The sequence below is a fragment of the Phyllobates terribilis genome, unplaced genomic scaffold (genome assembly GCF_046119375.1).
Source record: "Phyllobates terribilis strain yellow unplaced genomic scaffold, ASM4611937v1 Scaffold_5__5_contigs__length_657084704, whole genome shotgun sequence".
NCBI classification, from domain to species: domain Eukaryota; kingdom Metazoa; phylum Chordata; class Amphibia; order Anura; family Dendrobatidae; genus Phyllobates; species Phyllobates terribilis.
Genome location: NW_027362765.1, coordinates 44,879,923 through 44,901,043, shown reverse-complemented (window position 1 = coordinate 44,901,043; position 21,121 = coordinate 44,879,923). Strand labels below are relative to the sequence as shown.

At 46.2% G+C, this 21,121-nt stretch overlaps 1 protein-coding gene and 1 pseudogene across 1 annotated transcript in view; both read left to right on the top strand.

Moving 5' to 3' along the window:
* The window catches only part of LOC141271883 (uncharacterized), a 235,008-nt gene that overhangs the window by 143,297 nt on the left and 70,590 nt on the right, over positions 1 to 21,121 (top strand). The gene's annotated exons all lie outside the window — the stretch shown is intronic.
* The window catches only part of LOC141271432 (uncharacterized), a 310,526-nt pseudogene that overhangs the window by 287,903 nt on the left and 1,502 nt on the right, over positions 1 to 21,121 (top strand).

The following is a 21,121-nucleotide window of genomic DNA, read 5'->3' as shown; positions in this document are numbered from 1 at the left end:
GTCCCCAATGGCATTCCGCAATGTCAATGCCCATGCTGCGGATTTTTCCGCAGCGTATATGCTGCGGTCAAAAATCCGCAGCATGTTCATTAATTTTGCGGAAGCGCTGCGGAATCAATGTGCGGATGGTACCCAGGTCTGGAGGGGAGGAGACTCTCCTCCAGACCTGGGTACGAAAGAACCTGTAAAAATAAGAAAAAATAAAGTTTATACTTATCTTCTGATGTTTTCCCTCCGTCGCGCTGTTGTCTGAAGGACCTGCCACGTCATTGAGTCATGTGACCCATCACATGACTCAATGATGTCACCGCAGGTCCTGCACACAACAGCGTGAGCCGCTCAAGACTCCGGACGGGGCAGAGAATGCATCGGAAGGTGAGTATAAACTTTATTTTTTTATTTTTTACCATTCTGATTCTTTTTTTTAACTATTACTTGGTCACACTATATAAATCCATGCCGGTTGCATGGATTTATATAGTGTGAACAAGTTGTCAAAGCACTTTTCCAAGTGATGCTTAAATCACTTGGAGAAGTGCTTGATAACCCGCATGCGGAAAAGCATGCAAAGACGCCTCACAAACGCTTCTACCTGGCGGGGAAACCGCATGTAATATCCGCATGCGATTTTCCCGCCAGGGAGATGCGTAAAAAATATGCTTCAGGTCCGCAACGTGGGCACATAGCCTCACTCGGCGACCACCCGAGTGTGCTCGCCGAAAGGGTTAATGAGACATACTCGCTCATAACTAGTACAGTAATATAACGCTGGATGTGCTCATGTATACAGGGGAGGTCACTCTGGGTTTACAAACAGATGATGCTTTATGTTCCTCTTGGAGATGGAGATTAATGTTGGACTAGTAGTACATAATGTATAAAGCTAAATATTTTGAGGGTTTTTTGAGAGATGCTACTCTGGAGTATCTCAATAAGAATAACGTCATGACCCAGCATCAACATGAGTTCATGAGGGATTGGTCCTGTCAGACTAATTTAATCAGCTTCTACGAGGAGTGAATGATGGCGTTTGATATCGTGCCACACAAAAGATTGCACAAAATGAGAGAAATAAGACAAGCATTAATAACAACTGGCTCAGTGATAGGAAACAGACAGAGATTTTTAATCGCTCACACTCTTGATTGGGTCATATTTAAGAGTGGGTACCAAATGAGTCAATATTGGGCCATCTTCTTTTTACTAATTGATCATCCTACAGATCGTTCATCCATCAAGTTGCCATGGCTCGAGATTGAGCCGAAGGCTGTTAAATAAATAATAACTAATGACATTGTAGAGGACATACAGAGTAGAATTTCAATATTTACAGCTTACAATACTTACAGCTGATACTAAACTCTGCAAGGTAATCAACACTGAGGAGAATAATATTACAGAGGGATTTATGTAAGCTGGATGCACTAATGCTATGCACTTAGGCTCGGAAATGAAATGGAGAATTATGTACTGAGTGGGTAGCTGTAGGTTCTTTTAGGTATATCATTAAAAGTTATATTTTATATTATATTTAATATTCTCTCCCTGCTGGCTTTGGATGTATTTACTGAGAGTTCCTTACAGGTTTGCCACATTTTATCAGACCCTTGCTATTTTTTCATAAATACCGGAACCAGACATGCCCTCAGACTACAAAAAATTAATCACTGCGCACAGCTTTTCTCTCATGCCCATCAAAAGTGAGAAATCCATTGTTTCTTGCATCACTGTCACAAATGAACTGGCTTAACACATTCAAATCTGCACCTCTGTGACTGAGGAGACAGCGATCTCGTATGGAATGACAGTGAACAGAAGTGGGTATTTTTAGCAATTTCTAAGCAATTTGAAGAAAAGAAAGACAAACATATATAGTCATGTGTATAACTGATTGGGAACAAGTGGATTAAGACTAGAAATTAGCAAATCTGCTGAAATGCCAATGTTTTTCTTGAATTCGGACATAAAATTTGATTTGCATCACATTTATTCAGTGCTAGTTTCATGAGCACCAATTGCTTGAAAAAGACATTAAAAAAAATATATATACAGTACAGACCAAAAGTTTGGACACACCTTCTCATTTAAAGATTTTTCTGTATTTTCATAACTATGAAAATTGTACATTTACATTGAAGGCATCAAAACTATGAATTAACACATGTGGAATTATATACTTAACAAAAAAGTGTGAAACAACTGAAAATATGTCTTATATTCTAGGTTCTTCAAAGTAGCTACCTTTTGCTTTGATGACTGCTTTGCACACTCTTGGCATTCTCTTGATGAGCTTCAAGAGGTAGTCACCGGAAATGGTCTTCCAACAATCTTGAAGGAGTTCCCAGAGATGCTTAGCACTTGTTGGCCCTTTTGCCTTCACTCTGCGGTCCAGCTCACCCCAAACCATCTCGATTGGGTTCAGGTCTGGTGACTGTGGAGGCCAGGTCATCTGACGTAGCACCCCATCACTCTCCTTCTTGGTCAAATAGCCCTTACACAGCCTGGAGGTGTGTTTGGGGTCATTGTCCTGTTGAAAAATAAATGATGGTCCAACTAAACGCAAACCGGATTGAATAGCATGCCGCTGCAAGATGCTGTGGTAGCCATGCTTGTTCAGTATTGTTATGCACACGCCCGGACTGACTGGCGTGTGCGAGTGTTGTGGTTCCACTGGACCATGAACCGGAGAGTGCCTGGAGGGGCGTGACTAAGTATCTGGCCGATCCGACCAAGATGGCACGACGGCATACGACGCCAGTGCACCAGGGAGAAACCGGGCAGAGGGACCAGGTGCTACTCCAGGTCAAACTCCGGACACGGGGGTTGACCCACACAGGGATTACTGGAACAGGCTGGTTAGGCTGGCGCACAGACTGGAGGGTATAGGCAGGCACGACTGGTATGCAGGCAGGCGGGTAAAGGCAAGCGCAGCTAGAGTGCAGACAGGGAGGCACTAGCAGGTAGGAACACAGGCGGGATAGGACCCAGTACACACTGGGACTCAGGAACAATACAGGCAGAGGGGTACAGGCAAGCACAGCTAGAGTGCAGACAGGGAGGCACTAGCAGGTAGGAACACAGGCGGGATAGGACCCAGTACACACTGGGACTCAGGAACAGGCAGGTTAGGCTGGCACAGACTGGTGGATGTAAGCAAACACGGCAGGTATGCAGATGGGTGGATACAGGCGAGTATGCAGGCAGGGAGGTACTGGCCGAAAGGACGGGCTGGAGCACAGAAAGGTTAAGACCCAGTACAGACTGGGTCACAGAACCGCAGATGCGGTAGACAACCACAGCAGAGAGGGAACGCCCGAAGCGGTGGGCAAGAACAGAGCAAGACGGGGCTGCAGGAGCAGCGAGCACAAGCAGGGCAGGACAGGACTGCCGGAGCAGCGGGCAGAAGCAGGGCAGGACAGGACTGCCGGAGCAGCGGGCAGAAGCAGGGCAGGACAGGACTGCCGGAGCAGCGGGCAGAAGCAGGGCAGGACAGGACTGCCGGAGCAGCGGGCAGAAGCAGGGCAGGACAGGACTGCCGGAGCAGCGGGCAGAAGCAGGGCAGGACAGGACTGCCGGAGCAGTGAGCAAAAGGGTCAGAGCGGAGCAAGGCTGCCGGAGCAGTGAGCAAAAGGGTCAGAGCGGAGCAAGGCTGCGGAGCAGTGAGCAAGGAGTCAGAGCAGGCTAGAACCGCCGGAGCGGTAAGCAAAAGAGTCAGAGCAGACTAGAACCGCCGGAGCGGTGTCACGGGTGTGTTGCCACGAAGATCGTCACGAGTACACAGCCTGACTTCTCGCAGCTGACTTGTTGGTGCTTTGTGTTTTCTCGGCAGTGAAGGAGTTAATTCTCTCTCTCTCTGGGCTAGCTGAGGTCCAGCCTCGCCCAGCTGCAATCAATGCTTCGTTAGTGAGACTCCTTTATATTCCTGCAGGTCTGTTTGTGAGGTGTCGGTGATAGCTTTTCATTCAGACTTACAGAGCGGATCGTGGTGTTTGGAGTTGCTGAGATAAGTGTATTTGAAAGTGTTATTTCCCTTTCCTCGCTTTATCATTTATCTCCTTTCCCGTTGGTGTTCCCTCTGTTGTAGTTTTGTTGAAGTTGTATGCAAGGTGGTTTTGGTTTTTCCCTTGTACTGTCTCGTTCGTCTAAATACTGTGTGTGGGCATATTATTGCTGGTTCCCAATTGTTGTGATCAGGGTCCTTCTCAGGACTAGATTACTGTGGTGCAGGGATCCTCAGGAGGTAGGGGTTACGCTGGCGGCCTGGACCTCTGTACCTTTAACAGTACCTCCAGGATGAGGGATTAGTCAGGGCCCCAGCTTAGGGTCAGCTTAGGCCCCCTACCTCCAGTATTCTGTGACAGTGTGACATTTTCACCGACCAACTTAGTTTTTCTCCTGCTACCATGGATCCAGTAGCCGGTCTAGCTCAGCAGTTGCAGAGTTTGTCCATGGGGCTGGCGGACGTTAGGTCCAAGGTTTTGCATCCTCTGGAGCAAGCCGGACCAGAACCTAAAGTAGCTCTCCCTGACAGGTTCACTGGGGGGCGGGACAAGTTTTTTGTTTTCCGGGAGGCATGCAAATTGTACTTTCGGCTGCGGCCTCGGTCATCGGGCAGTGAAGAACAAAGGGTGGGAATTGTCATCTCGCTCCTACAAGGGGACCCACAATCTTGGGCGTTCTGTCTTCCCCCTAGCTCCCCAGTTCTCCAGTCAGTGGATAGGTTTTTCGCTGCTTTGGGACTCGTATATGATGACCCAGATCGGATCTCCCTTGCTGAGTCTAAGTTACGTAGGATTCAGCAGGGAGATCGTCCGGCGGAGGAATTCTGTTCGGAGTTCCGTAGGTGGGCCACGGACACCCAGTGGAATGACCCGGCTCTTAGGAGCCAGTTTTGTCATGGTTTATCCGACAAATTACAGGATGTGTTGGCACAGTATGACTCTCCCGCGTCACTGGAAGCCGCTATGGCCCTTGCTATTCGCGTTGACAGACGGCTTCGGGAGAGGTGCGGGATAACTCTACCCCCTGTAATGTCTCCACCTCTTACAAGGTCCCCTCATATGGTGGTTCCCCTGGTCAGTCCGGAGGAGCCTATGCAATTAGGGGGGACATCATTTCGGGGAAGGGGACCGGTGGTGCGCCATAAGACAGGAGGGTGTTTCCTCTGCGGGAAAAAGGGACATTTTATTGGGGGGTGTCCATCCCGCCCCTTGCTGAGTAAAGAGTCGTCGAAAAAACTGTTGATCCCAGGTTGTGTGGTGGACGGCAATCTGGGAGTAGGTATTTCGTCCCTAGGTTCGTCTCAGTTTCTCGTACCGGCGGAGGTGGTGGTGGGTACGAGAACTGTGAGGATATCTGTTCTTCTGGATAGTGGGGCCGGGGCTAATCTGGTTGATGCTCGGTTTGCCCGGGTTCAAGGTATGCGATTGAGTGAGTTGGCTAAACCCATCCCCATATTCTCGATCGATGCCAGGCCTCTCGGTCAGGGAAGTTTTTTGCAAGCTGTGCATGGCGTAAAACTTCAAGTGGGGGCAATACATAAAGAACTGTTGTCTTGCTACATGTTGGAGGGTCTTCCCACTCCTATAGTGTTGGGCCTTCCTTGGTTAGCTAAGCATAACCCTGTTATTAATTGGCAAACCAGAGAGATAAGCCAATGGAGTAAATTCTGTAATAAAAACTGCATGAACACGGTCATCGGTGCGGTTACTCCTTGGGTCTTACCTCCATTTCTGGCAGACTTTGAGGATGTATTCTCGGAGAATGGGTGTCAGGAACTACCTCCTCATCGCGAGTATGACTGTTCTGTAAAACTGCTCCCTGAGGCCAAGTTACCTAAAGCTAGGTTGTATAACCTTTCTGGTCCTGAGAGGCAGGCCATGAAGGATTATATTTCTGAAAGTCTGGCTAAGGGGCATATTAGACCTTCATCTTCACCGGTGGCCGCGGGGTTCTTCTTTGTTAAGAAGAAAGATGGAGGCCTACGCCCTTGCCTGGATTTCCGTGAACTTAATCGGATTACGGTCCGAGATCCGTATCCGCTCCCACTTATTCCCGATCTCTTTAATCAGATCGTGGGCGCCAAATGGTTCTCTAAGTTGGATCTCAGGGGGGCGTACAATTTGATTAGGATGAAGGAGGGGGATGAGTGGAAGACGGCTTTTAACACTCCGGAGGGGCATTATGAGAACCTTGTCATGCCATTCGGTCTGACTAATGCCCCGGCGGTGTTTCAACACTTTGTTAATGATATTTTTCGCCACCTGGTGGGACAGTTTGTTGTCATATATCTGGATGATATCTTAATTTACTCGCCGGATCTGGTGTCTCATCAGGAGCACGTTAGACAGGTGTTACAGATCTTGCGGGATAATAAACTGTATGCCAAGTGGGAAAAGTGTGTGTTCGCCGTACAGGAACTCCAGTTTTTAGGCTTCCTGGTTTCTGCGTCCGGTTTTCGTATGGACCCTGGGAAAGTGCGGGCAGTTCTTGAGTGGGATCGGCCGGAGAATCTTAAGGCACTACAACGTTTCCTGGGGTTTGCTAACTATTACCGGAAGTTCATTCGTAATTTCTCGTCCGTGGTTAAGCCTCTCACAGACATGACTAAAAAGGGGACGGATTTTTCTAGGTGGTCTGACAAGGCTTGTCAAGCATTTTCCTCCTTGAAAAAATGTTTTGCCTCGGCACCCATACTCATTCAACCTGATGCGTCTCAGCCATTCTTTGTAGAGGTAGACGCTTCCGAGGTAGGGGTGGGAGCAGTATTGTCACAGGGTTCGTCCCCTGGTAAGTGGCATCCGTGCGCCTTTTTCTCTAAAAAATTGTCGTCCGCTGAGAGGAATTATGATGTCGGCAATAGGGAACTCCTGGCCATTAAGTTAGCTTTTGAGGAGTGGCGCCATTTTTTGGAGGGGGCAGTTCATCCGGTCACCGTCATCACCGATCACAAGAACCTGCTATATCTGGAGTCCGCTAAACGTCTGAATCCCAGACAAGCTAGGTGGTCATTGTTTTTTACCAGGTTTAATTTCGTCGTTACATATCGTCCTGGGTCTAAAAATGTAAAGGCGGATGCCTTATCTCGTAGTTTCCCTGGGGCCGGGAATACGGACGACCCGATTCCTGTTCTTCAGGAGGGGGTGGTGGTTTCGGCAGTATGCTCTGAGCTGGAGGAGGAGATATTGGAGGCTCAGGGGGACGCCCCTGTTGGACCTCCGGGGAGACTGTTCGTTCCAGATCAGTTGCGACAAAAGGTGATCGAGGCACACCATAACTCAGTTTTTGCAGGACACCCGGGGAGTAAAGCAACTGTGGATCTCCTCTCGCGTCGGTTTTGGTGGCCTAACTTACATAAAGAGGTGGTAACTTTTGTCGCGTCCTGTGGGGTTTGTGCGCGCTCAAAGACCTCACATACCCGTCCGTCTGGGGCCCTCTTACCCTTGAAGATCCCGGAGCGTCCTTGGACTCATCTGTCTATGGACTTTATTACGGACCTCCCTCCGTCTTCGGGTAAAACGGTCATACTCGTTGTAGTGGACAGGTTCAGCAAGATGGCACATTTTATCGCTCTTCCGGCTCTCCCTAATGCTAAAACTCTTGCGCAGGTGTTCATTGGGGAGATTGTGAGGCTTCACGGGGTACCCTCCGAGGTGGTGTCTGATCGGGGGTCTCAGTTTGTGTCCAAGTTCTGGAAGGCGTTTTGTGCACGGCGGGGGATGCATTTGTCATTCTCGTCGGCTTTTCATCCTCAGACCAATGGTCAGACGGAACGTATGAACCAGAGCTTGGAGACATATCTTCGGTGTTTTGTGTCAGAGAACCAGGAGGACTGGGCTTCTTTCCTACCTCTGGCAGAGTTTGCTCTCAATAATAGGCGAAGCGAGTCCACTGGTAAGTCCCCGTTTTTTGGGGCATATGGTTTTCACCCCCAGTTTTGTACTTTCAGTAGGGGGGGCTCTTCGGGGGTTCCGGAGGAGGAACGATTTTCCTCATCTCTCGCTTCAGTATGGAGAGGGGTGCTGAAGAATCTGAATACTATGGGGAACCGATACAAACGTATGGCTGATAGGAGGAGAGTGTCTGGTCCGGACTTAAGTGTGAACGATCAGGTATGGTTGTCTACCAGGAATATTAAACTTAAGGTTCCCTCCTGGAAACTGGGTCCCAGGTTCATCGGGCCGTACAGAATCAGTTCTGTTATTAATCCGGTGGCATTCCGTCTTGACCTCCCCCCTACGTTTAAAATTCACAACGTGTTTCACAGATCATTGCTTAAGAGGTATGTGGCGCCGGTGGTACCGTCACCTTTACCTCCCCCTCCTGTGGTTGTCAATGGTAACTTGGAGTTCCAGGTATCGAGGGTCATTGATTCACGCTTTAATCGCCGGTCCCTTCAGTACTTGGTTCATTGGAAGGGGTATGGTCCTGAGGAGAGGATGTGGGTTCCTGCGTCGGATATTAACGCAGACCGATTAGTTCGGGCCTTCCACACGACTCACCCGGATAAACCTGGCCCTGAGGGTCCGGAGGCCCCTCGTAGAAGGGGGGGTACTGTCACGGGTGTGTTGCCACGAAGATCGTCACGAGTACACAGCCTGACTTCTCGCAGCTGACTTGTTGGTGCTTTGTGTTTTCTCGGCAGTGAAGGAGTTAATTCTCTCTCTCTCTGGGCTAGCTGAGGTCCAGCCTCGCCCAGCTGCAATCAATGCTTCGTTAGTGAGACTCCTTTATATTCCTGCAGGTCTGTTTGTGAGGTGTCGGTGATAGCTTTTCATTCAGACTTACAGAGCGGATCGTGGTGTTTGGAGTTGCTGAGATAAGTGTATTTGAAAGTGTTATTTCCCTTTCCTCGCTTTATCATTTATCTCCTTTCCCGTTGGTGTTCCCTCTGTTGTAGTTTTGTTGAAGTTGTATGCAAGGTGGTTTTGGTTTTTCCCTTGTACTGTCTCGTTCGTCTAAATACTGTGTGTGGGCATATTATTGCTGGTTCCCAATTGTTGTGATCAGGGTCCTTCTCAGGACTAGATTACTGTGGTGCAGGGATCCTCAGGAGGTAGGGGTTACGCTGGCGGCCTGGACCTCTGTACCTTTAACAGTACCTCCAGGATGAGGGATTAGTCAGGGCCCCAGCTTAGGGTCAGCTTAGGCCCCCTACCTCCAGTATTCTGTGACAGTGTGACAAGCGGTGAGCAAAGGAGTCAGAGCAGGCTAGAACCGCCGGAGCGGTGAGCAAAGGAATCAGAGCAGGCTAGAACCGCCGGAGCGGTGAGCAAAGGAGTCAGAGCAGGCTAGGCTGAGTAGGGGGGACAGGGCTCTGTTCACACGGAACAGACAGGAAGGGAAAGGCAGAGCCAGACACCCACAGGGTACTAGCAGAGAAGTAGCGAGTGGACCACAAACTCACAAACGGGAGTACAGAGACAACAAGCAGGAGTTAGGTACGAGTTCAGACTCTGCAGAAAAAGGAAGGGAACGGACATAGAGGCAAAACAGGTAAAGGATAGGAGAGAGTTCAGACTGGAACTGAGTGTACGGAGGAGACCGACACTGCAGCGGAATACAGGAGCGGGTCTGGGAATACGGCCCCCAGAGAGGCAGGACGAACAGGCAAGGAGCGTGTTCAGACAGGACAGACAAGATACAGGAGCGGGTCTAGGTAATCAGCCCCTAGAAGGCGGGAGGAACAGGCTAGGAGCGTGTTCAGACAGGTCAGACAAGATACAGGAACGGGTCTAGGTAATCGGCCCCTAGAAGGCAGGAGGAACAGGCTAGGAGCGTGTTCAGACAGGCCTGGAAATACAGCCTCCAGGATAGGCAGACAAGAGAACACAGAACGGAACCTGGCACCTTCAGAGTGCAAGCACACACTGAATGAAACACTATGCTCAGGCAGGAATAGATGGGAGCAGCTGAGCTATATACCAGGTGACAGACAGCAATAGGCTGAGGACGCACAAGGGGTGTGACCCACAGCAGGTACAAAAAGCAGGAAGTGATCGGGCGCCGCCCTTAAGCAGCAGAAACAGACACAAACAGACAGCATGGAGGGAAGCCAGAGAGACATTCTGGACTGGAGATCAAGTGCGCGCTCTTGCACAGTGGGAGATGGACCACCATGCAAGGACGCCGCCAGGTATGTTACAAGTATGCCTTCAATTTTGAATAAATCCCCAACAGTGTCACCAGCAAAGCACCCCCACACCATCACACCTCCTCCTCAATGATTCACGGTGGGAACCAGGCATGTAGAGTCCATCCGTTCACCTTTTCTGCGACGCACAAAGACACAGTGGTTGGAACCAAAGATCTCAAATTTGGACTCATCAGACCAAAGCACATATTTCCACTGGTCTAATGTCCATTCCTTGTGTTCTTTAGCCCAAAAAAGTCTCTTCTGCTTGTTGCCTGTCCTTAGCAGTGGTTTCCTAGCAGCTATTTTACCATGAAGGCCTGCTGCACAAAGTCTCCTCTTAACAGTTGTTGTAGAGATGTGTCTGCTGCTATTACTCTGTGTGGCATTGACCTGGTCTCTAATCTGAGCTGCTGTTAACCTGTGATTTCTGAGGCTGGTGACTCGGATAAACTTATCCTCAGAAGCAGAGGTGACTCTTGGTCTTCCTTTCCTGGGGCGGTCCTCATGTGAGCCAGTTTCTTTGTAGCGCTTGATGGTTTTTGCAACTGCACTTGGGGACACTTTCAAAGTTTTCCCAATTTTTCGGACTGACTGATTCATTTCTTAAAGTAATGGCCACTCGTTTTTCTTTACTTAGCTGCTTTTTTCTTGCCATAATACAAATTGTAACAGTCTATTCAGTAGGACTATCAGCTGTGTATCCACCAGACTTCTGCACAACACAACTGATGGTCCCAACCCCATTTATAAGGCAAGAAATCCCACTTATTAAACCTGACAGGGCACACCTGTGAAGTGAAAACCATTTCCGGTGACTACCTCTTGAAGCTCATCAAGAGAATGCCAAGAGTGTGCAAAGCAGTCATCAAAGCAAAAGGTGGCTACTTTGAAGAACCTAGAATATAAGACATATTTTCAGTTGTTTCACACTTTTTTGTTAAGTATATAATTCCACATGTGTTAATTCATAGTTTTGATGCCTTCAGTGTGAATGTACAATTTTCATAGTCATGAAAATACAGAAAAATCTTTAAATGAGAAGGTGTGTACTGTATACTCACTGGTCCGTCCACAGGTCTCCACTCGGTCCTCCACTGGCTCTGTCCCTTTCTTTATGGCCTTCTTCAGTTTCTCCTTTATTCTTCAATACAACATCACTGTCACCTGACACCATGACACTGTTTGAGGTCTAATCAGTGACTAAGGCGCTGAAGTATTGATCTGGATTAAGGGAGCCTGAAGGGGACCAGGCAATGAGCTGAAGAGATAGAACAGATGAAGGACAAAGTATGTATAATTTATTTATTTTTTTAAATCGTTTTAGGCCCTTAAAAGAATCCAGCAAAATTAGTGGCTAAGTGGCTGCCATTTTGCTGAATTCAAGTAAATTAGATTGCAAAACAACTGTATTGTGGTAAATCTGAATTTCTTGTGAATTTCGAAGCAAATTTGATTTGGTGATGTCTAGTTATGATTTACAAGTGTTTTCTGTTGAAGAAAACATATAAATCCATGTTAAATCTTTCACCACTCCAGCTCTGATGCTTCAATGTACTCTGTCAGTCTCTGTTTGCAATGGTGTTGCCAGTAAGTATGATGAGTGACCGACATTGGTTTACAGAGCAATTATGACATCTACACATTATATCTCCTTATAATCACCAGCAATTGTATTATTCCATAGGATCTTTATGATGTTACATCGGCTCATCTTCTTCTCAATTAAACAAACTTGCTTCCAGGTAATCTGATTTGCAAAGAGTATTCACCATTTGTAAAAAATCAATCTTATCCGTCAAGACATTTTTACACAATCCCCTTCCCTCCCGCACCTCAAGTTCACTTTCCATCTTCGAGCCGGTCACAGAAGAAGAAGTGACCAGACTCCTCGCTTCTTCCCGCCCTACAACTTGCAACAGTGACCCTATTCCCTCACACCCCTTCAGTTCCTTTCCCCAGCTGTTACTACCCACCTAACTAAAATATTTAACCTCTCTTTTTCTTCGGATACCTTTCCCTCTTCATTCAAACATGCCATCATCACCCCTTTACTGAAAAAGCCATCCTTGGACCAGAACTGCACTACTAACTACAGACCGGTCTCTAATCTTCCCTTCATCTCTAAACTCCTGGCACACCTGGTCCACTCCTGTCTAATCCGCTATCTCTCAGATAACTCTCTTCTCGACCCTTTACAATCCGGATTCCGCTCCTCGCTCCTCACACTCTACTGAAACTGCCCTCACTAAAGTATCTAATGATCTACTAACAGCTAAATCTAATGGGCACTACTCCCTGCTATTTCTCCTGGATCTCTCTGCCGCTTTTAACACTGTGGATCACCAGCTCCTCCTCACTATGCTCCGCTCTATAGGCCTCAAGGAAACCACTCTCTCCCGGTTCTCCTCCTATATCTCTGACCACTCCTTCACAGTATCTTTTGCCGGCTCTTCTTCCTCTAATCTTCCCCTTACTATCAGGGTTCCACAAGGATCAGTCCTAGGTCCCCTCCTCTTCTCCTTGTATACTGCCCCTATTGGACAAACCATCAGAAGATTTGGTTTCCAGTATCATCTCTATGCTGATGACACCCAACTATACACCTCTTCACCTGACATCACCCCCACTCTAATACAAAATACCAGTGATTGTCCGTCCGCTGTCTCTAACATCATGTCCTCCCTCTATCTGAAACTGAATCTCTCCAAAACTGAACTCCTTGTTTTTCCTCCCTCTACTAACCTACCTATACTTGACTTTTCAATTACCTTGGGTGGCGCTACCATAACTCATATTTGACACACAACTTTCCTTTATTCCCCATATACAATCACTCACTCTCTCATGTCACCTGCATCTTAAAAACAACTACAGAATCCGACCGTTTCTCATCTTTGATACTGCAAAAACTCTTACTGTCGCTCTTATTCACTCTCGCTGGACTACTGCAACTCTCTTCTAATCGGTCTCCCTCTAAACAAACTCTCTCCTCTCCAATCCATTCTGATTGCTGCAGCCAGGGTCGTATTTCTATCAGGCCGCTTTACCGACGCCTCTACCCTGTGCCAGTCATTGCACTGGTTACCCATTCACCACAGAATACAATACAAACTCATCTCTCTCACCCACAAATCTCTCCACAGTTCTGCACCGCCCTATATCACATCCCTCATTTCTGTCTATCACCCCTCCCGTGCTCTCTGTTCTGCAACTGATCTAAGACTAACATCCTCCTTAATACGAACCTCACACCTCCGTCTCCAAGACTTCTCCTGTGCCGCGCCAGTTTTCTGGAATGCACTGACCCAAATGATCTGACTAATATCTAGCCCCCATGTCTTCAAACATGCTTTAAAAACACATCTGTTTAGACAAGCCTATCACTTCAACTCACCAACCTAACTCTCCCCTGTCCCCTCCTAAATGTTAATCTTAATCTGTCTCTGCCTTTTCATCTGTCTCCACATCCCCCATGCACCAAATAGCACACGGTAACTGCTCTTAGACAGATACTGGCTGAGGACCATGTTCTACCTATTGTGTCCCCCCATTTCCATATAATTTGTAAGCTTGTGAGCAGGGCCCTCCCTCCTCCTGTAACTGTTGAAATGTGATACATTGTATTGTTTATATTGTCTGTATATGTCCCATTTTAATTGTAAAGTGCTGCAGAATATGTTGGCTTTATTTAAATAAAAATTATTATTATTTGTATTTCTGTTATTTATGTTCTGGCTGCTACAATTACTCACATCCACCGTCCTCTTCACAATGTTAAACCGCACAGATCCATTCATTCCCACCATACAACACAAGAAACACTCTCACACTCAACCATCTGCTCACTCTCTCTATTTTCCTTCTCTTGGTCGCAGGTGATATCTCTCTTAATCCAGGACCTTCTTGTAATAATAGGACTAACTCCTTCCCTGGTACACTCAGAAACCCTGCTAATCTCATTAATATTCCTTGCATGCCTTCTGTCTCTTTTAATTGCGCCCTTTGGAACGTGTGGTCAGCGTGTAACACACTCTCCTACATCCATGACTTTTTCCTTTCAAATTCCCTTAACCTTCTGGCTCTAGCTGAAACCTGGATCCAGTAGTTAGAGCAGCGGCGGTGGTGTCCATCATATGGTGGCCTATACTTTTCTCATACCCTGAGACCTGACAACAGATAACGTGGAGGTGTTGGCCTGCTCCTTTCAACAAAATGTACTTTTCAGGTCATCCCTCTAGTACCCTCCCTTATCTTCCCTTCTTTTGAGGCCCACACTGTCAGACTCTAGTGGCACTTCTCCCTGCGCGTGACGGTTGTGCGTCGCCCTCCGGCCTCCTCCTGTCAGTTCCTGGATCACTTTGCCACTTGGCTTCCAAACTTTTTCTTCCTGCGACATCCCCACTCTCATTATGTGGGACCTTAACATCCCCATTGGCGATCCCCTCTCCCCATCTACCTCTCATCTTTTATCTCTAACTTCCTCCTTCAGCCTTTCACAGCTTACTAACTCCAACGCATGAAGATGGGAATACTCTGGACCTCATGAGTTAACTAACCTCCCTCTTATTCTCTCTGATCACAACCTTCTTTCATTATCTGTCAAGAATTGTCACCCCGCTCAAGACATCCCTACTTTCTACACATACACATATAGAAATATATGTGCCGTTAACACCTAGAACTTTATGAAGAAGTTGCAAATATCATTGGATCGATCGCCCTCTCATGTCCTCACTCTACACTGAAGCATTATAATGAAGCACTGCAATGTGCCCTGGATAAAACTACAACTCCTACACATAGAACAACTCGGCACAGATGGCGACAACCCTGGCACACGCTGCAGCGGTGCTCCAGGTGCGCAAAACGTCTGTGGAAAAAATGCAGTCTGGCTGAAGGTTTCATCCATTATAAAGTTATGCTTCAAACATACAACTCTGCCCTTCACCTCTCAAAACAAACCTATTTTAACAACATAATCACCTCACTATCCAATAATCCTAAACGACTCTTTGACACTTTTTACTCTGTCCTTACTCAAACAGTACAGGTCCCAACCACTAACCTCAGCGCTGATGATCTAGCCAATTATTTCAAAGAAAAAATTGACCATATCCGAAAATAAATTTTCTCCCAATCCCCATATGTTATGCATTCTCCTCCCTCCTACATTGCATTTTGCTCACTTTCTGACTTCGAACCAGTCACACAAGAAGAAGTGACAAGGATCCTTGCATCTTCTCTCCCTACTACCTGCACCAGTGACCCTATTCCCTCACATCTACCTCAATCCCTTTCACCTGCTGTCACCACTCACCTAACTAAAATATTTAATCTCTCCCTCTCATCTGGTATTTTTTCCTTCTCTTTTAAATATGCCAGCATACATCCATTACTTAACCCCTTCATGACCGGAGCATTTTCCTTTTTTGCATTTTCGTTTTTTGCTCCCAGAGCCATGACTTTTTTATTTTTCAGTCAATATGGCCGTGTGAGGGCTTATTTTCTGTGGGACGAGTTGTACTTTTGAACGACATCACTGGTTTTACCATATCGTGTACTGGAAAACAGGAAAAAATTCCAAGTGCAGTGAAATTGCAAAAAAAAGTGCAATTCCACAGTTGTTTTCTTCTTTTGTTTTGTTTTTAGCACGTTCACTGAATGCTAAATCTGACCATTATTATTCTCCAGGTCATAACGAGTTTGTAGATACAAAACATGTATAGGTTCTTTTTTATTTAAGTGGTGAAAAAAAGCCAAAGTTTGCTAAAAAAAAACAAAAAATTGTGCCATTTTCTGAGATCCATAGCGTCTCCATTTTTCGGGATCTGGAGCCGGGTGAGGGCTTATTTTTTGCACGCCGAGCTGACGTTTTTATTGATACCATTTTGGGGTAGATACAATGTTTTGATCGCCCGCTATTGCATTTTATTGCAATGTTGCAGTGACCAAAAAAACGTAATTCTGGTGTTCAGAATTTTTTTTCTCGTTACGCCCTTTACTGATTGGATTAATTCTTTTTTTTTTATATATTGATCGGCGATTCTGAACACGGCGATACCAAATATGTGTTGTTTTTTTTTATTGTTTTATTTTGAATGGGGCGAAAGGGGGGTGATTTAAACATATATATATATATATATATATATATATATATATATATATATATATATATATATATATATATATATATATATATATATATATATATATATATATAATATTTAAAAAAAAATTTTTTTTTTTTAAACTTTTTGCTTGCTTCAATAGTCTCCATGGGAGATTAGAAGCTGCAGTTGTCCGATCAGCTCTGCTACATACAGGCGATGATCAGATCACCTCTGTGTAGCAGATTTCCTCAGTTGCAATGAACGCTGACCACTAGGCGGCGCTCACAGCAATCTGTACATGACTACAACAGGGGTCTCCTTCAGACCCCGGGTTGTCATGCCAACCCATTGGTTACCCGCGATTATGTGACTGGGTCACCGATGGGCGGGGTGATGCGCTTCCGGTGCTGCGATGTTAAATGCTGCTGTCAGAGATCGACAGCGGTATTTAACTAGTTAACAGCCACGGGTGGATCACGATTTCACCCGCAGCTGTTGCAGGCACATGTCAGCTGTATAGATCAGCTGACATGTGCACGTTTAGCGCGGGCTCAGATTCGGAACCCGCACTGAACAGGGGATCTGACGTAGGGCATGCTAATACACCCCACGTCAAAAAGGGGTTGAAAAACATACCTCAATCAGAACTGCGCTGCTAACTACAGAGCTGTCTCCAATCTTCCCTTTATCTCTAAACTCCTGGAATGCTTGGTCCACTCCCATATAATCGGCTATCTCTCAGATAACTCTCTTCTTGACCCTTTACTATCTGGTTTCCGCTCTTTACATTCTACTGAAACTGCACTCACTAAAGTCTCTATAATGATCTACTAACAGCTAAACCTAAGGTTGTGTGTCCACTATTCGTTTTTTAAGCGTTTCCGCAGTGGCAATTCCGCCACAGAAACGCTTAAACACTTGGTAGAAGGTCTGCAATGTTCCCCAATGATAGTCCACATGTGCTGTGCACATGCTGCGGAAATTTCCGCTGCGGATTATCATTGCGGAAAAATCCACAGCACTACCAATTATTTTGCGTAAGCACTGCGTTTTTGCCGCCATTGACTTGCATTGAATCGCTTAATATCCGCATGACTACATGGACACATGCAGATATTAAGCAATTCAATGTGTGGATGGTACCCGGGTCTGGAGAAGAGGAGACTCTTCTCCAGACCCGGGTACTATAGTACCTGTAAAAAAAAAAAAAAGATTTTAAAATAAAAAATAAAAATTATACTTGCCTTCTGATGGCCCCCGGTCTCTTTAGCGATGCGTCCTGGCTCCCCGGCAGCTCGCGATGGTCTAAAAGGACCTTCCATGACATAATTTAGTCATGTGACAGGTCACGTGACCGCTGACGTCATGGAAGGTCCTTTTAGATCATAACGAGCTGCCGGGGAGCCAGGACGCATCGCTAAGGAGACTGGGGGCCATCAGAAGGTGAGTATAATGTTTATTTTTTATTTTAAAGTCTTTTTTTTTTTACTTTTAACTTGGTCACACTATATAAATCCATGCCGTCCATACAATATGAGTACATTTTACCATTTACCTCTTGTGTCTTCCCTATTTCATCATAGATTGTAAGCTTATGAGCAAGGCCTTCACTCCTTTTGATATCTGAGTTATGCTTATTCTGTAACATCTTTATTGTCTGTACATGTTCTCCCTAAAATTGTAAAGTGCTGCAGAATATATTGGTGCTATAAAAATAAAAATTATTATTATATATTATTCCCATTCAGGCCAATACAATATCGGATCCTCTCAGTGGAGATCTTCTATATCAGAGAATTTTCTTGATTGACCCATCAAGGATGGATAGGGACAGGGACAAGATGTCTGAGAGGATATTACACCTCACCCTAGAGATCCTCTTCCGGCTTACTGGAGAGGTGAGAGATTCTGATGACGTCACATTACATCATTCTTATCTATGGGAATAACAGATGGACAGAACTGGAGATGTGAGGACTCTGGAAATGTCAGTAGTGAGATTTATTAATGTGTCTCTCCATAACCAGGATTACACAGTAGTGAAGAAGACCTCTAGTGAGCGCTGTCAGGCCCCTGTGTCTGAGGGATGGGGAAGACCCCTGAGCCCAATCACGGGGCCTCCACCTCACCCAATGATACACGAGGACATCAATGACCAGAAGATCCTAGAACTCACCTACATGATGATTGAGCTGCTGACTGGAGAGGTGACACTGCTGGGAATGCTGGGACATTATACAGTAACGCTATGAAGGGATCGGGTGTATGACAGTATCATTGTATGTGTCAGGTTCCTATAAGGTGTCAGGATGTCACCGTCTATTTCTCCATGGAGGAGTGGGAGTATTTAGAAGGACACAAAGATCTGTACAAGAACGTCATGATGGAGGTTCCCCAGCCCCTCACATCACCAGGTAATATCAAGGACTAAATACTTCTGGCCTATAAATATATGTATATAAAGAATGAATTCAGTCCCTGTATGTGTTTCCTCCAGTTCTATCCAGTAAGAGGACAACACCAGAGAGATGTCCCCGTCCTCTTCTTCCACGGGACTGTAAACAAGAAAATCCCAGAGTTCCTCAGGATCATCAGGTAGATGGAGAGAAGGTGTCATGAGATCTCCCCTATGATGTGTAGACGGCTGTGAAGGTCTTGTGCTCCGTATTATTTTATCCCCCAGTATTATATGTTTTATACTTGTGTAATGAGAACAGTGGAGATGGTAGGATTAGAGTTGATCATAGATGGGACTTCTCCATCTGTCTGTGACTTTTACAATATTTGTTTCAGGGTAATGATCTGACCCATATTAATACTATGGAGACATATGTGATGGGTGATGAGTGGTGCAAAGTGGAGATTCCTACATATGACTACCCAGGTGAGTAGTAACTAATAAATGCAGAGAAGTCACAGATTGTTCCCAGTTATTGGCTGCTACAATTTTATGTTGACTATATTAACTTAATATTTCTACAAAGAAAAATATTTACTTTCCAGACAGGCTGTGAGATGGACACCACCTAAAAATACCGTATTTTTTGGACTATAAGACGCACTTTTTTCCTCCAAAATTTTGGAGGAAAATGGGGGGTGCGTGTGTATATAATATATATATATATATAATGTGTGTGTGTGTGTGTGGGGGGAGCGGTAGCGGTGGAGGAGAGGGGCACAGGAGGCATCAGCCACCCGCTGCAGCCTACACTGTCCCCGCAGCTAAAGAAAATGAATATTCACTGCTCCCCACGCCTATGGGGCGTGGGGAGCAGTGAATATTCATGCTCCTTAATAGCAGCACACAGTGTAGCCGAGCTGCGGCTCCTGCTGCTGCCGGAATCGCCTGTGCCCGCTGTTAAAGGGTATGAATATTCAACCTCTCTCCACGCCCATGGGCGTGGGGAGGGGGTGAATATTCATGCCCTTTAATGAGCGGGCACGCGCGATAGCCGGCAGCAGCAGGAGCCGCAGCGCGGCTCCGCTGTGTGCCGACTATGAAGGAGAGTGAAGTCACTGCTCCCTGCGCACACAGTCCCGGCGTGGGGAGCAGTGACTTCCGGCAGCTGATCTCTCTCCTTGTGAGCCGCGCATGGCAGTGACGTCATGCGAGTGTCACATGGAGAGATCAGTGCAGGCAGACAGGATGCAGCGCTGGAGGAGAGAAGAGAGGTGAGTAGGAGTGTTTATTTTTTTTATGTGCAGCATGATGGGGATTAGGGGACCATGCATACTAGGATAGGGATTAGGGGTGCCATGCATACCAGGATAGGGATGAGGGGTGCCATGCATACCAGGTCAGGGATGAGGGGTGCCATGCATACCAGGATAGGGATTAGGGGTGCCATGCATACCAGGATAGAGATTAGGGGTGCCATGCATACCAGGACAGGGATGAGGGGTGCCATGCATACCAGGACAGGGATGAGGGGTGCCATGCATACCAGGACAGGGATGAGGGGTGCCATGCATACCAGGACAGGGATGAGGGGTGCCATGCATACCAGGACAGGGATGAGGGGTGCCATGCATTCCAGGACAGGGATGAGGGGTGCCATGCATACCAGGACAGGGATGAGGGGTGCCATGCATACCAGGATAGGGATGAGGGGTTCCATGCATACCAGAATGGAGGGATGCCAGGCATACCAGGATGGGGATGGGGACCACGTATAAAAGGAAGGGGGGGGTATATATACCAGGATGGGGGATATTGTCAGAATTGGGGGACATTACCCCTATACCAGTATCAGTGAAAGACCCCCTCCCCCTTAAAAGTGCATCATGACCACATTTTTTGCTTACATTTTTTTTTTCTCCTCTAAAACCTAGGTGTGTCTTATAGTCCGAAAAATACGGTACTTTAATTATGGAAATGTTCTATATAAAAATGTTATAAAATATCTATATAATTTTTCAAGTTAAATTATTCCAAAATAATACAGTTTTATTTTTGACAGATGACTGTGTCAGGTGGTCAGGGGGACATGTGATATCTTCAGATTTTAAAGGTGATGATTGTGATATCACACAAAATACATATGAAGAGAATATCATTATCCCAGATTTACCATCAGCCCTTCACAGCGAAGATCTATCATCTAATCCTTTTATACATGTCAGATTATCTGATTCATCAAAGACTGTGAAGCAAAGTAAAAGTCCCAGAAAGCGTGATGATCATCAAAGAGCTCTCACAGGGACGAAGCAGTATTCATTTCTAGATTGTGAGAAACTTCATAGTACTAAATCACATTTTGATAGACTAAGGTTTAGTCAAACAAAAGAGAAGCCAATTTTAGATTTGGAATGTATGAAAAGTTATAGTGATAAATCAAATCTTGTAACACATCAAAGACTTCAAGTAAAGCTGAAG